This window comes from Dipodomys merriami, unplaced genomic scaffold (assembly GCF_024711535.1).
Source record: "Dipodomys merriami isolate MVZ:Mamm:240054 unplaced genomic scaffold, mDipMer1.0.p SCAF_1, whole genome shotgun sequence".
Taxonomy (NCBI): Eukaryota; Metazoa; Chordata; class Mammalia; order Rodentia; family Heteromyidae; genus Dipodomys; species Dipodomys merriami.
The window spans coordinates 6,714,745-6,731,086 of NW_027202270.1; the positions used below are offsets into that span (position 1 = coordinate 6,714,745).

Here is a 16,342-nt window from a genome sequence, read left to right on the forward strand (position 1 = left end):
GGCTAGGAAGTCAACATCAAGGCACTGGCAGATTCACTGTCTGATCAGGGCCCACTTCCCAGTTCTTGTCCTGACATGACAGGAAGGGAGCTAGATACTAGCTTTACAGCTCCTTCTCATAAAAGCACTAATCCCATTCTTCAGAGCTCCACCCTCATGACCCAGTTACTTCCCAAAGGACTCACTTTCCATATGAATTTGAGGAGATACAAACATTCAGTCCATCCATCTGTTGTGAAGGTCTAGCATTTTCAGCACTTTAGGGGTTATGAGCAGCAATTATTGTCCCCAGACTTTCCAAAAACAATCCTATCTAACCACCACCAACAACAACTTCTCTAATCTAGATTTCAGTTTTAGCATCCATCTGCGTCACAAAAGCAGACGCAAGAGCCTTTACTGCCTGAAGTTAACCTCTTCACCACACCCTCACCTACCAGTCCAGTCCTTGAGCTGTAGATTCTCATTTCCCTTACCAGTAACAGTGAAGGAAGCAGTAACTAAGCAACTCAAGATCAATAAACGATGAACCAAGGTGATAAAGGTGGGATTGCATGTATGAACTTGTGGGACTGTACGTGAAAAACAGTGTCATGACCAAATGTAATACCACAAGAATGTCAAGGAGATAAGGTAGAATAAATTCACTTGGTAGCTTGATTTAATTGCCTTTCACATGCTGATTTCATCATAAAAGAACTAAAAGATAATGAAAGCACTCTGAAATAAGGGAAAGATAAAAGAAGGTAGAATTGAAAACACTCCAAGCACCAAAAGGAGGGAGTGCTTCCTGGCCTAGGGTACCACTTTGCGAGACTGGATCTAACTGGACAACCCAGCAAAGCTGTGGGACATAATGGGGTGCCAAGAGCCTGCTCTTTACACATGGGGGCTGAAGGCGCTGTGGGTGAACAATGGGCATGAGTACATCAACTTCAGCACCTCCACTCCGCCCAGGTCACTGTTTCCGATTGGAAGTTGTCTGGTTGTAGCTTGGTTTTGTTCTTGCCTCATTTAAGGTCAAGTAAATACTTTTTCCTTTTGTGTTTCAAGTATTGGGGAGAGGGGTTCGCTTAACTCTGTGTGTGTGTGTGTGTGTGTGTGTGTGTGTGTGTGTGTGTGTGTGTGTGTGTGTGTGTGTGCGCTTATGGTACTGGGGTCTGAACTGAGGACCTTGCACTTGCTAAGTAGGCACTCTACCATTTGAACCATCACCCCAGCCCTTTTTGTCTTAATTATTTTTTTTAAGTAGAGGCTCCTGTTTTTGCCATGGCCAGCTAGATGGTGATCCTCCATTTTATACCTCCTACATAGTTGTGATGGTATGTAAAAACCACCACTCACAGCTTATTAGTTGAAATGGGGGTCTCAATAACTTTTTTGCTTCAACTGGCCTTAAACTTCAGTCCTTCTTATCACTTTCTCCAACATAGCTGGGATTATTTTCTCTAAATTATTTTTCTTTCTTTTCTGGCACAGGGACTTGAACTCAAGGCTTGAGCTCACTCATCTTTCTTGCTCACAGCCTTCACTCTTATTTCTTCAGTCATAACTCCAGCCTTCATCTTAGCTTTTTTGTTTGGGGGGGGGGGGGGTCTGGTCGTGGGGCCTGAACTCGGCCTGAGCGCTGTCCCTCAGCTCTTCAGCTCAAGGCTAGCGCTCTACCACTTGAGCCACAGCACCACTTCCGGCTTTTTTCTTTTTGCTTATGTGGTGCTGAGGAATCGAACCCAGGGCCTCAGACATTCAAGGCACTGAGCCACCTTCCCAGCCCCCTCTTAGCTTTTATAATCTAAAAATTATTAGAACATTTTAGGAGCCACTTTCTTTTTTTTTTTTTTTTGTAGAGGCAAATGCTCTACCACTGACCTACCTGCTCAGCCCCTCATCTTATCCTTTTATGTTAGTTTTCTGTTTTATGTTCTAACTCCTGTTTAACATTTTATCTCTAACATATTTTAACTGTTAATGAAGTTTTTCACAATTCTATTAATATCGTATTTACCTGTTTAGCAAGTTTTTTTCCTAGTTCTTTTACTGTATGTGTGTGTGTGTGTGTGTGTGTGTGTGTGTGTGTGTGTGTCTGTGTGTGTCTGTGTCTGTGTCTGTGTGTCTGTGTGTCTGTGTGTGTCTGTGTGTGTGCCGATCCTGGGGCTTAAACTCAGGGCCTGGATGTTGTCCCTTGGCTTTGTCACTCAAGGCTAGAGTTCTTTTTTTTGTTTGTTTGTTTGTTTGTTTGTTTGGGTCCAGTCATGGGGCCTGAACTCTGGGCCTGGGCGCTGTCCCTCAGCTCTTCAGCTCAAGGCTAGCGCTCTACCACTTGAGCCACAGCGCCACTTCCGGCTTTTTTCTTTTTGCTTATGTGGTGCTGAGGAATCAAACCCAGGGCCTCTGGCATGCAAGGCATGCGCTCTACCACTGAGCCACCTTCCCAGCCCCTCAAGGCTAGAGTTCTACCACTTGAGCTTCATTTTCAGACTTTTTGGAAGTAATTTGAGCTAAGAATCTCTCAGATTTACTTCCTGGCCTGGCTTTAAACCTCAATCCTCAGATCTCAGCCTCCTGAGAAGCTAAGATTACAAGCAAGAACCACTGGTGCCCAGCTCTTCCACTTCATTTTTAGTTTAGTTCAGAAATGCTTCTTTCTGTCAGCCATGGAGCTTGAACTCCAGGCACTGTCCCTGAGTTCTTTTTGCTCAAGTGTAGCAATCCACCACTTTGAGCCACAGTTGCACTTCCAGTTTTTGAGTGGGTTATTGGAGGTAAGAGTCTCACAGGGACTTTTCTGCCTGGGCTGGCTTCAAATCTAGATCCTCATTTCTCAGCCTCCTGAGAAGCTAGAATTGCAAGTTTGAGCCACTGTTGCCCAGCTTCCTTCTAAATTTTCATTCCACTGTTTCCCTCCACCCCCACCCCCAGTACTGGAGATTAAACTCAAGCTTGGCTAGGCTAGGTGAGCACTGTGTAGTACTTTGGTCATGTCCCCAAAGTCCTTCTTTAGTTTGTTTTTCAGATAAGGTCTTTAGCTAACTTCACCAGGGCTGACCTTGAACTGTGGATCCTACTACCTCCCCAATGGAAAGCAGCTAAGATTATAGGCATGCATCATCACACACATCTCATTCTTAGCTTTCAGATCATTTAGCCTAACCTAGTGGCACAGACCTATAATCTCAGCACTCAGGAGGCTGAGGAAGGAAGATCACAAATTTAAGGCCATCTTCAGTTACATGGTGAAACCTACCTCAAAAAAATTTTTGTCTGGGCTGGGAAGGTGGCTCAGTGGTAGAGCGCATGCCTTGCATGCCAGAGGCACTGGGTTCGATTCCTCAGCACCACATAAGCAAAAAGAAAAAAGCCGGAACTGGCGCTGTGGCTCAAGTGGTAGAGCGCTAGCCTTGAGCTGAAGAGCTGAGGGACAGTGCCCACGCCCAGAGTTCAGGCCCCATGACCGGACCAAAAAAAAATAATAAAAAATAAAGCAAAAAAAAAAAAAAAAAAAATTTTTGTCTTCATCTTGATATTTTCTCACCATCCTACTACTTTATCTTTCTCCTATCCCTTAGAGATAGGATCATCAATTTTTTTTCACTTTTTTTTCTTGATGATCCTGGGGCTTGAACTCAGGGCCTGGACACTGTCCCTGAGCCTTTTGGCACTCAAGACTAGCACTCTAACACTTGAGCCACAACACTACTTCCACCTTTCTCTGAGTAGTTCATTCGAGATAAGAGTCTCACACAGACTTTCCTGCACAGGCTGTCTTCAAACTGTGATCCTCAGATCTCAGCCTCCTTAGTAGCTAGGATTCCAAGTGTGAGCCACCAGCTCCCAGCTTGTTTTTTCAAGTTTTGAGTGTTCTCTTAATCACTCAATGTCTCACCGGCAGCAAGTGGCATCTAATAATTTATATACTATAAAGAGAAGAATGGATAAAATTCACAAAACGAGAGTGCTGGGACCTTTGTTGAATTCACTGCAGAGGAAGAGCTTTATAGAACAAAATTTAAGTTTTCTTCTATATTTTGCCACCTCCCAGTTACCAGCTTTATATGAAGCCGATTTAACAGAAAGAGGTGTCTCGTGTTGCAAATCCAACATCACAGCAGTACAGCATAGTGACACTTAAGGTACAGGGGCTGGGGGAGCCAAACTGTTGGATTAAATCCAACTCCCCTAGTTATTCACTGTGAGACCTTGGGCAAGTTACTTAACCCTTCTGGGTCTCCATTTTCTTTGCCACTGGTAGAGATTTAAATGAGCCAATACATTTAAATGAGCCAGTACACTTTCAACAGTGCCTGATAACTAGTAAACATATTATAACGATTTAATAAGAGCTTATCCTAAATGGCAGTCACTAGCAGAAATATAAATGACTACATATCTTGGTCATGATTATCCATTGGTCCCAATGGAGTATATATTCTATCCCTGCAGCACACAACATGGCCTACCAAACTTCTTGTATAGAACCCACAATTCTTTTTTAGATCAACAATCCATAGAGCCAGTCTGTGTGTGTATATATACACATGAGTGCATTCATGCATGCATGCATGTGTTGGAGGAGTGGAGATGAAATAGTCAATAAAGAATATCACCTTTTCCAGAGTGTCACACTGGTTCACCTAATTTCCTCATTCTACGATTTTATAGAGAAAGTATCTGATTGGCTGAGGGCAGTTTATGCATTGGGTTAGGGACCTGTCTGAGCCAATCAGCTGAGCCAGGGAAACAAACTCATCCAGAAGAATTATGACTATACAAGTCAACATCTTCCCTAGAGGTGAGGGTATGAGTATGTATATAGGCTAATTTGAGGAGAGTGAGTGGTGATTTTTCTGAAGAGTATATACACAAGAAAAAGTTATAATCATGGCTGGGAAGGTGGCTCAGTGATAGAATGTTTGCCTTGCATGCATGAGACCCTGGGTTTGATTCCTCAGCACCACATAAGTAGAAAAAGCCCGAAGTGGCGCTGTGGCTCAAGTGGGAGTGCTAGTCTTGAGCTGAAGAACTGAGGTACAGCACTCAGGCCCCCAGAGTTCAGGCCCCATGACTGACAAAAAAAAGTATTTGTGTGTGTGTAATTATATGCTATAAAGAAGAGATCTTAGAATACTTAACTAGGATGACATGTCTTAGGTTAGTGAAACAAAACCAAGGATATTTACTTAAAGGAGGACTTGGAGAAGTTATGTAAACAACAACAAAAAACCACCTCTGAATCTATGTATGAAAAAGAGCATAGGCATGAAAAATGAATACAATATTGTGTTTTGTTGGGTAAGTGAAGAAAGTAAAATCCTAGGAAATTGGATTTTTTAAAAAGTTGCATTTGATCTCACCTAAATTATTCTAAGTTGAAAACAAAGAATTTTATTAACTAAGAAAAGTGCCAGATAACACAATTACAATAATTATAAGATTACATGTAAATGGACTAAATTCTCCTATTAAAAAAATAAAAACAGAATCACAGACTGGATTAAAAAGACAAAATCCACATCTATTCACCTTATTTTAAACATACACAAACAAGCACACACACACATACACACTCACACACACACATTTAAAGAGAAGAAAGAACTACTTTAAATCTGGTTCAGATAAATCATACTTGCACACAAACATGGCATGTGCTAGCTTGACTGATGAAGTTATGTTCATCCCAGGATTCCAGCATTCCTAGACTTGCCCAGAATACCAATGGGGGACCCACTGGAGATGGATTTGCATAGGAAGTCAGCCCTCTAGGAGAGAATTCCTTTGTCAGCCAAAGCCTAAAAGAGGACCAAGAATAGCACTCAGTCTGATGCTTTGTGTGTCAGGTAGGTAAGCTGAAGGAAGGGAGAACTCCCCAAACATGCTGTTTAGCCAAAGGCAGCTCTGCTCTGTGTCTTCAATGGACGTGAGCAGCAGCAGGGGAAGGGTTCTGTTGGAGCATGTTGGCATGGATTCCCAACAATGCTGCATTCACTGGCCCCAGCAGGCTCTTCCTCAGCTCCACTGTGAAAGCATCAGCGAGTCCTGCACCTCAGGGCTTCAATGTCTTCTGCCACAAAAAGAGGCCTAAAGAAACGTCTCCAACAGAGACAAATGAGGGAATAGAGGACTTTCCTTGATGTATATTAAGCTTTCACAAAAATTAGTTGCAATTTTGAAGACCAAAATATTATCAAGAGACTCAAAAAGATTTAGACTTTTCTAGACTTCAATACAATAAAATCAGAGTGAAAGTCAACATACTACTTGTCTATACTTGGCCAGATGGGAATGGAAGAATGGTCTAGGTTAGAACAATAGAGTTCAAAAGGCCACATTGAACTTGGAGACGTTGTTTTTAAAACCAAAAAGATACTAGGTACACTAATAAAACTGAGTCAGATAAACCTTTCCTTTTTTTTTTTTTTTTGTCGGTCGTGGGCCTTGAACTCTGGGCCTGAGGGCTGTCCCTCAGCTCTTCAGCTCAAGGCTAGCGCTTTACCACTTGAGCTACAGCGCCACTTCCATATTTCTTTATTTCTTTACTATAGTAATAAAGAAAAAGAGAAAAATAATGAGACCTACAGCCAATTGTTTGAAGATTTAAGTAAAAAGCTTTAAAAAGTAGTAAATATAAAATCAAATAAGTTATGAAAGACATGTTTTATATACAAAACAAGTAAAAATTAAGGAGCAAAATATTTACAAACCACTGATATAACCAACTAAATACCCAAAAGAATTAGAGAAAATTTATAAAAGTTCCAGTTATTAAGAAATATTCCTCAAAATCAAATCCTAAACACGAGAACATTATAGGAAATGAACAGTTTTGGACAAGTTTGAACAGTTTTGACAAGAAAGAAAAGAAAACTAAAGATGAATAAGGAAAAACTAATAAAGTTCAGGAAAGAAACCAAAAAATATATGTAAGTTGACTTTGGTGGCTCATTCCTATAATTCCAGCTACTTACCAGATTAAGTTCTAAGGATCATGGTTCAGAGCCGGACCAGGCAGACAAATCTAGAAAACTCTTATCTTCAATAAGCCAGCAAAAAGCTGGAGGTGGATGTGTGGCTCAAGTGGTAGAGCACCAGCCAAAGGATTGGGTTCAAGCCCCAGTACCGGCACAAACAAGTGCTTAATGAAGATCTGTAGACTGAAAAGGGAAACTATGGGCTGGGAACATGGCTCAAGGGGCAGAGTGTTTGGCCAAGGCCCTGAGTGCAGACCCCCTTGTTCCATGGGGGTTAGAGGCTATGAACTCCATAAAGTAGTCCTTCGCATTTTCAATATCAAATAAGCAAAATCATAATGAAATTTGTAAGGGAAATAACATTATTTCCCACCTACTTGCTATAGCTGCAGATTGGTATTGTGTATATTATTACATTATTGGTATTGTATAGATCCAAAAAGTTGTAAGTTTTTTAATTCAGACATACTTTACCACTATGCATACTTTTCATTTGTTCTATTTTATTCATTACAAGCTCTGTACATTTATGTGAATAGTTGCAGAATGTGGATTCATTTATGAAACTATCTCACATTTATATAAATTAATATTTTCCTTTTTTTACAGATTGGAAATGCTCACTGGAAATAAGCTAGATAATACATTAGAATATGAAGAAGAAACTAAAAACATTGATATGTAATTCTGAGAGAGAGAAAAAAAGAAAGAGAGAGAGATTTGAATTGCAATTTTGCAATTTGTTCTTTGTGCTGGTCCTGAAGCTTGAACTCAGGGACTAGGCTCTATCAAGGGTAGTACTCTATCACTTGAGCCACAGCTCTAATTCCAGCTTTTTGGTAGTTAATTGGAGATAAGAGTCTCACAGACTGTCCTGCTCAGGCTGGCTTCAAATCAGGATCTTCATATCTCAGTCTTTTGAGTAGCTAGAGTTAACAAGCATGAGCCACCATCACCCAGCTAGTATTGCAATATTATTTTGAAATGTTTTTAAGTTGAAATACAAGTCATATAGCATAAAATTTACAATTTTAAAATATACTTTGAAGTATAACCGTAATTTTGTACACTTATCACCCCAATCAATTTTCAATCACACCAAAAGAAATCCCATAGACACCAGTGCTGGTGGCTCACACCTGTAATCGTAGCTACTCAGGAGGCTGAGATCTGAGGATCGGGGTTCAAAGCCAGCCCAGGCAGGAAAGTTCGTGAGACTCTTACCTCCAATTAACCACCAGAAAACTAGAAGTGGCGCTGTGGCTCAAGTGGTGAAAAGCTCAGGGACAAAGCCCAGGCCCAGAGTTCAAGCCCCACAACTGAAGAAAAAAGAAAAGAAATCCCATAGCACAAACAAGTACTCCTCACCAGCCTCCCATCCTCAAAGCCAATCAATGTCCTATCTCTATGGTTTCCCCACCTGACATTTTATATAAATAAACCCTATTTAATATGTGGCCCCTTGTGACTGCCTTCTTTCAGTTAGTGTAATGGTTCCGAGGTCCATCAATGATGTAGCACGAATGGAAACTTCCCTTTTCATTACAGCTGAATAACATCCCTTTGTATGGGTGAATATGCCATTTGTTTATCCATTCATTAACAGATAAACATTTAGATTCTATTCACTTTTATGGTCTTATGAATTAGGAACATTCATGTATATATCTTTTCATGAACATTTCATTTCTTTTGTGTTTATACATGAGAGTAGAAATCCTAGGTCATATAGCTTTCAATTGTGATCGTCTGATCTCAACTTCTTGGGAAGCTCGGATTTACAGGAGTGAGCCACCAAACCCAGCCTTGATCGTTGCTGTTTGTTTGTTTGTCTGTTTAACAAAATGTTCTCATTGCACTACCCAGCACACTAAGAGAGATGCCTTCTGAGCGCTGGATGGGTTCTTGGAAGAGGTTGAGGTCAGTGTATTTGTCAAGTTCTTCCTGTTTTGTTTTAATTTGGTTCTTCTGCAAGCAGAGAGATGTCCCATAGGAGGTAACCCTGATGGTCTGAAGAGGAAGCTAAGGGATCCCCCTCCTTCCCCATCTCCCCACCCAGAGCCTGGGATGACACCAGAGGGACCCATCCCTTCTCTCCAGACTTGGGATAGATCGGTTTTCATCAGGTTTAAAAAACTAGACTTGCTGGATCTCGAACAGCAACTCTGCCAGAGCATGGTGGTTTCATAGAAGCATAGCTAACAAGAGCCTGGCCTTCTCTCCCAGCGTTGCCAGAGTGGTTCCCAGCTCTCCGGCTTTTCCCCTGGCCTGTGTGTGAGGGCTCTAAAGGGTAAGCACCTCTGTCCTTCCAGCAGAGCACTGTGGCCATGACACAGACTGGTGCTGGGCGGCAGCGGGAGGTTCCCAAGGATGACCTGACTTCTGCACAAAGGCTGACGTCTTCACGTATGCGTGTTCACTCCTGACTTAAATAATGAACTATGGTTATTTTAAACCTATTCATCTAAACCAGGTCATTGAAACCTGACTATAAGTCTGGCTTATAGCTGTCACCTTTCAGATCGATCTCATTACCAGTAACACATGGTAAGTCTGTGTAACACATTTTTCCATCTCAGAAGATATCCATGTTTTAAGACACTTCTTCCCCAAAATCTTGGCTATCTGCATGTCTTTATCATTTGTTAAAAGACGTTTTTCGGCTGTCACAAAGTTATTTAGAGTTTGGGGGAACTATGATAACTATATGCAGTACTTTAGGAGAATACACATCTTTATCAGTGCAAACCCCCTCACGAGAGCACATGGTTCGGTTCTCCATTTAGTCACATGCTTTTGTCTCTTCAGGGTTTATTTTCAGCATTACTATTGATAATGACCTCCCCACCCCTCAAGCAGTAATAGGATTTGAACTAAGGGCCTCATACTTGATTTTAAATGGGGGAGAAGGGTGTCTCACCCCCTCCCAGGCCAGCTTCCAACTACAATCCTCCTACCTCTGCCTTCTTAAGTAATGGGGATTACTTGGCCTTGTCAATAGATTTTTCTGTACTTGCTGATGTCATAGAGGCATCTTTTTTCTTCTTTTAATATCTTTGTATACGTTGCCTTGATATTTTCTGAAAAAGGGCATTCATTAAACCCAATTATGAGATTGGTAGACAAGAAACCATATTACAGTTATTTGTCAGTGATGTGACTATCAAACATGCACCTCAAGAAATAAGAATAAAAAATATACAATAAGAGTATTTAGCCAGGCACCAGTAGCTTGTGTCTGTAATCCTAGCTACTCAGGAGGCTGAGATCTGAAGATCATAGTTTGAAGCTAGCCCAGGCAGGAAAGTCTGTGAGACTCTTATCACCAATTAGCCACCAGAAAACTGTAAGTAGTACTGTGGTTCAATGTGATAGAGTGCTAGCCTTGAGCAAAATAGCTTAGGGACATTGCCTAGCCCCAAGTTCAAGACCAAAAAAAAAAAAAAAAAAACGACCAAAAAATTTAGCTGAGCCTAAAAATTAGCTCATGCCTATAATTCTAACTATTTAGGAGGTTGAGCTCTGAGGATAGCAGTTTGAAGCCAGCCTGGACAGGAAAGTTCATGAGACTCTTATCTCCAATTAAATAGCCCTTTCTACACCAGGACAGGAAGGGGAATGTTATCCTAAAGAAGAAGCAGTGAACACCAGGGCTGTAATTTTGGCTCAGAAGTATCTTGCCAGCCTAGCAAGCATGAGAACCTAAATTCAAACCCTCATAACTACCAAATAAAAAAGAAGAAAATCCTGGCTTGGGAGTGAAGTGACCTACCACACATGGTCAGGAAAGGCAGTAACAGAGTGCTCAATGTAAATATACATGAGAAAAGTAAAATGTTTAAGAAAACCTCAGTGCACTACAACATTCACTAAGTGGTATTAGTGTAACTGATCCCCCACTTGAAAAAAAAGTACCTGCATGTTTCATCTTAAACCAAAATCAGCCTGGGCATCAGCAGCTCACACGTGTAATACTAGCTACTCAAGAGGCTGAAATCTGAGGATTCCAACTAACCAGCCAAAAGCCCAAATTGTAGGTGTGGCTTAAATGGTAGTGCACCAGCCTTGAGCAAAAAAAGCTAAGCCAGAGCAAGCAGCACTCAGTGCAAACCCCAGTACACATTCTCTCTCTCTCTCTCTCTCTCTCTCTCTCTCTCTCTCTCTCTCTCTCTCTCTCTCTCTCTCTCTCACGCACACACACACACACACACAGCAATTTTAGAAAGGTTTACAGTGTAAAGTTTTAATACGAAAGGTTTACAGTGTAAAGTTTTAATACACTTATAATCTTATGCTAAAGCCTTTCAGAAAGCAGGTTGCTTACTCATAACGAATGATTGCTGAGTCTCTGGTTCAGACATAACAGGTGGTATTGAAGAAAGAGTGGACTGTGGGACTGTTTCTCCACAATGCATGTTTTCCTCCTGGCAGGTGATAAAAAAGAGTCCTAAAGTTGGTTATGGGGTAGTAGCACAATTCCAGTGAGCTCCTGCAGCTTTTATTTTTTCTTGTTATTTTCTTTGCGAGATTCTGGGGTTCACACTCAGGGCCTTACCTTTGTTAGACAAGAGCTCTTCCATTTGAGCCATGCCTCCTGACCACACATTCTGCTTTCTGATTGGTGGTGGCACATCTCCTTTCCTGCCAACTTGAGGATGATCTTTTCTCCTCCTTTTCCTGCTCCACACCCCACTCTCCAAAACACATCTCCCTGGAGATCGGTTTGCAGCCCAAAGTGGACGAGCTACGTTTAAATCCTATTAAGAATGTTTGCCTGTGAGCACATTTTAAAACTCTTCTAGGCATACCTCAAGGGAGATAGCCTTCCCCTCACCTGTTATAGACAGATGGTCTGTAAATTAAATGTGCTTCCATCTGAATATAGATTTGCCCTTAATGGCTCTCAGGCAGACTCAGCAAGCAGGCAAGCAAGCCCTGGTGATAGACAAAAGGTGGCCTGTGAGACAATCTCTGCTCTGCTTCATTACTGTTTTCTCTGTCTTGGGAGAAAAACCTAATTTGGGCCATCAGGTGACCATGATGTGGGTTTCAGCACATTTTAGAGGATCCTTGGAGGCAGGAGAAGGTTGAGTTTGCCAGGTGACTTTAATAAATATGGCAATATTGGAAACACCTTGGCCAACCTTCCCAAACCCTAAGACACAACATGTTTATTAATGAGTATGAACTTTCTGGGTTTGAATCCAAGTTCTGCCATGCCTAGCTCTTGTCCTGGGGCAACTTTCTCAACTGCAATATGCCTCAGTTTCCTCTATAAAAATAAGGATGAAAAATAGCTCTAGTAACCAGTCAATGAGTATCTAATTTATTACTTATTTTCCCCACAGTCTACTATCCACTGGTATGGGTTAAGACATCTCACAATGGATGCTATGACTGGGACGCAGTCTATCCCCCCAAGGGTTCATGTGCTGGAAGCTTGGTTCCAGTGTGAAGATGCTAAGAACTCTGAAGAGGCGGAGCCTGGTGGAAGGTCATTAGGTGATTGGGGAGCTCCCCTCAGAAGGGACTTAAGTCATTCTTATGGGCCCTCCTGTGAGTTCACAAGAGAAAGTTGTCATAAAAGATCAGGATGGGCGCCGGGCGCCGGTGGCTCACGCCTGTAATCCTAGCTACTCAGGAGGCTGAGATCTGAGAATCGCGGTTCAAAGCCAGCCCGGGCAGGAAAGACCGTGAGACTCCTATCTCCAATAAACCACTAGAAAACCGGAAGTGGCGCTGTAGCTCAAGTGGTAGAGTGCTCGCCTTGAGCTGAAGAGCTGAGGGACAGCGCCCAGGCCCAGAGTTCAGGCCCCATGACCGACAAAAAAAAAAAAAAAAAAAAAAAAAAAGATCAGGATGGGCTCCTCCCTCCCTAGCTTCCTGTCTTGCCATGAATTACACTTAGGATTGCAAGTGTCTCCCCACCCCACAAGGCTTGGCCTCTACTTTGGTGTTCTAGGGAACTTGTGGAACCTTTCAGAGGAGATTTTAGGAATCATCTTCTTCTTCCTCCCCACTCCCCTTCTCCTCTGCCCCCACCTTGTCCTCCTCCTCCTTCTCTATGCCTTCTTTCTTTTCTTCCTCTTTCCATAATAAAGGAGACATATAATAACAATTGTTAGCGATGGCACAGAGAAATCAGAAACCTCATTCACTGTTGGCAGAATGTATGGTGTAGCCAATATGTGAACAGGCCATTTCCAAAAAAGTTAACCATGGATTCATATAGCTATCGGTTCTGTCTAATTATATGCTCAAAAAAATGTTCATAGCAGCATTACTTGGGTTGGAGGTGTGGCTCAAATGGTAGAGCTCCTGCCTAGCAAGCATGAGGTCCTGAGTTCAAACCTTAGTATCAACAACAACAAAAAAAAGTCAAAGCCGGGCGCTGGTGGTTCACGCCTGTAATCCTAGCTACTTAGGAGGCTGAGATCTGAGGATCACGGTTCAAAGCCAGCCCGGGCAGGAAAGACTGTGAGACTCCTATCTCCAATAAACCACCAGAAAACCGGAAGTGGCGCTGTAGCTCAAGTGGTAGAGTGCTCATCTTGAGCTGAAGAGCTGAGGGACAGCGCCCAGGCCCAGAGTTCAAGCCCCACGACCAACCAAAAAAAAAAAAAAAAAGTCAAAGTCAGGTGCCAGTGGCTCACACCTGTAATCCTAGATACTCAGGAGGCTGAGATCTGAAGATCACGGTTCAAAGCCAGCTTGGGCAGGAAAGTCCGTGAGACTCTTAATCTCCCATTAGCCACCAGAAGTGGCAACTGTGGCTCAAGTGGTAGAGTGCCTGCCTTGAGACAGCACCCAGGCCTAGAGTTCAAGCCCCAAGACCGACTAGAAAAAAAAGTCAAAGCAGCATTATTCATAATAGCAAAAAGCAAGTGGGAGCAAACCTCTGTTCAACAACTAATAAACGTAAACAAAAGGCAGCATTCCATATCAGGGAATGTTATTTAGTAATAAAAAGAAAAGAAGTACAGATATTTACATCAGCATGGATGAATTTTGCAAACATTAGACTAAGTGAAAAAATGTCAGTCACAAAAGGCCATGTATTGTATGATTCTGTTTATGTGAAATGTCCAAAATAGGCAAATCGGCAAGCAGAGAAAGAATATTGATGTGGTGTAGGGATGGGGAGGGATTGGGACTGACAGTTAAGAGTTCAGATTTCTTTTCAGAGTGATGAAAATGTTCTAAAGTTGAGTATGACAACCATATCACAACTCTAAATAAACTAAACATCATTGAATCCTGCATTTAATGGGGTGACTTATATGACATAAGAATTATATTTCAGGGGCTGGGAAGGTGGCTCAGTGGTAGAGCGCTTGCCTTGCATGCCTGAGGCCCGGGGTTCGATTCCTCAGCACCACATAAGCAAAAAAGAAAAAAGCCGGAAGTGGCGCTTGGCTCAGGTGGTAGGGTGCTAGCCTTAAGCTGAAGAGCTCAGGAACAGCACCCAGGCACAGAGTTCAGGCCCCACAACTGGACCCCCAAAAAAAGAATTATATTTCAGGGGCTGGGAAGGTGGTTCAGTGGTAGATCACTTGCCTTGCATGCATGAGGCCCTGGGTTCGATTCCTTAGCACCACATAAGCAAAAAAAAAAAAAAAAAAAAAGAATTATATTTCAAAACACTGTTAAAAGATGGATGTTGATGGCTCATTCCTGTAATCCAAGTTAGTCACAAGACTGAGATTTGAAGATCAAAGTTCAAAGACTGACCAGGAAGAAAAAAGTTCATGAGGCTTATGGGCAATTTTTAACACCCAAAAAGCCGGAAATGGAACTGTGGCTCAAATAGTAGCAAACCAGCAAAAATACTAAGAGATAGCATCCAGGCCTGGGGTTAAAGCCTTAGTACCAGTGCGAGTACACACACACACACACACACACACACACACACACACACACACACTGCATTTTAGTGAAAAGTTAAACCAGCTCTTGTGACATGGATTTGCCACCGTGAGCTGTAAGGACTCAGCAAATAGTTAAGGCCACTAAGTACTGCCAGGAAAAGATGACTAAAACTCAATAATGTCAAAAACCCATTCTCTTTTTCTGGACAAATCTTTCTTGAGTTAAATAACTAGATAAAGGAATTAAGGAACACTCAATTCCTGGGTCTGAGAGGATATTTTGTAAATTACTTTAGCCTGGAGATTTTTACCAGGAAATAATGTTGTCTAGAACACTTTATTTAGATTTTTTTTTTAATGATTGTAGTAGTGATAGGAACATCTGCTTTAAATTTTTCCTTAATAAAAAATAAAACTGTATTCCTTCCTCACACCTTAATAAATTCCAGATGGATTAGAAGAAGCAAAGTACACATATACCAACATGTACAAACAATAAAAAAGTACTAGAAAAATGGATAGGTGTTTATTTAATCTTGGGAGGTAAGGGAGTAGGGCCCTTCTAAAAATGTCAGCTAGAAGACATGGATTTGGCAACATTAAAAAATAGGTACAGTGGCTCAAGCCCATCACAATAGCTACTTGAGAGGCTGAAATCAGAGACTCTCTGTTCAAAGCCAGGCTGACATAAAAGTTCATGAGACTCTCTCTTACTTAATGGCTGGGCGCAGTAGTACTCACCAGTGATCCCAGCCTCTGGGGAAGCAAAATGGCTAGGTACAGTGGCATGCCTGTCATTCTCAGCTACCAGAAAGCACAAGTCTAGGCCAGGATGAACATAAAGTGAAACTCTACCCACAAACTGTGTAGAAATGACTGGAGGTATGACTCAAGGGGATGGCCATATAAGCTGATGCTAAGTGAAATGAGCTCAACGATATGGACACAGAGACTTTATCTTCCTTGATGTTCTTTTTAATGAACTTATAATGTACTATGTGACTTTTTTTGTTTCTTTGTATGTTCTTCCCCCATGGTATAACCCCTGTTGTCACTGCATTTGATTCCAGTGTTCTTGTATATACATTTTTGGGGGGAGGGGAAGGGAAATGACAAAATGCTGAAATAAGGATAGAGGATGACCCATTATAACAACAAGATGTATAAGACAATATGTTGAAAATGAACTTTACAACTTTGGGGGGGAGGGAGGAGGTGGAGAGGTGGGGAGGAAAGGGATGGTAGGGGAAAAATAAAGGATGGAGTAACAATGCTTGATAGGAAATGGACTCATTACCTTGCTCATGTAACTGTAACCCATCTGTACAGTATCTTTGCAATTAAAAATATATTTCAAAAAGTGAAACTCTATCCCAAAATAGTGTAGAACTGGACTGGAGGTATAACTCAAGTGAGGGAGCCCCTGTCCTGCAAGTTCAAAGCCCTGAGTTCAATCCCTAGTATCACCAATAAAAGAAAGAAAGAAGGAAAGAAAGAAAGAAAAAA

General features: G+C 41.8%; 1 protein-coding gene and 1 non-coding gene across 2 annotated transcripts in view; one reads left to right on the plus strand and one right to left on the minus strand.

Moving 5' to 3' along the window:
• Dis3l2 (DIS3 like 3'-5' exoribonuclease 2) overlaps positions 1 to 16,342 on the minus strand; it is a 401,227-nt gene that overhangs the window by 337,093 nt on the left and 47,792 nt on the right. The gene's annotated exons all lie outside the window — the stretch shown is intronic.
• On the plus strand, positions 13,257 to 13,332 carry Trnaa-agc (transfer RNA alanine (anticodon AGC)). Its single transcript has one exon. It is a non-coding gene; the product is annotated as a tRNA-Ala (tRNA).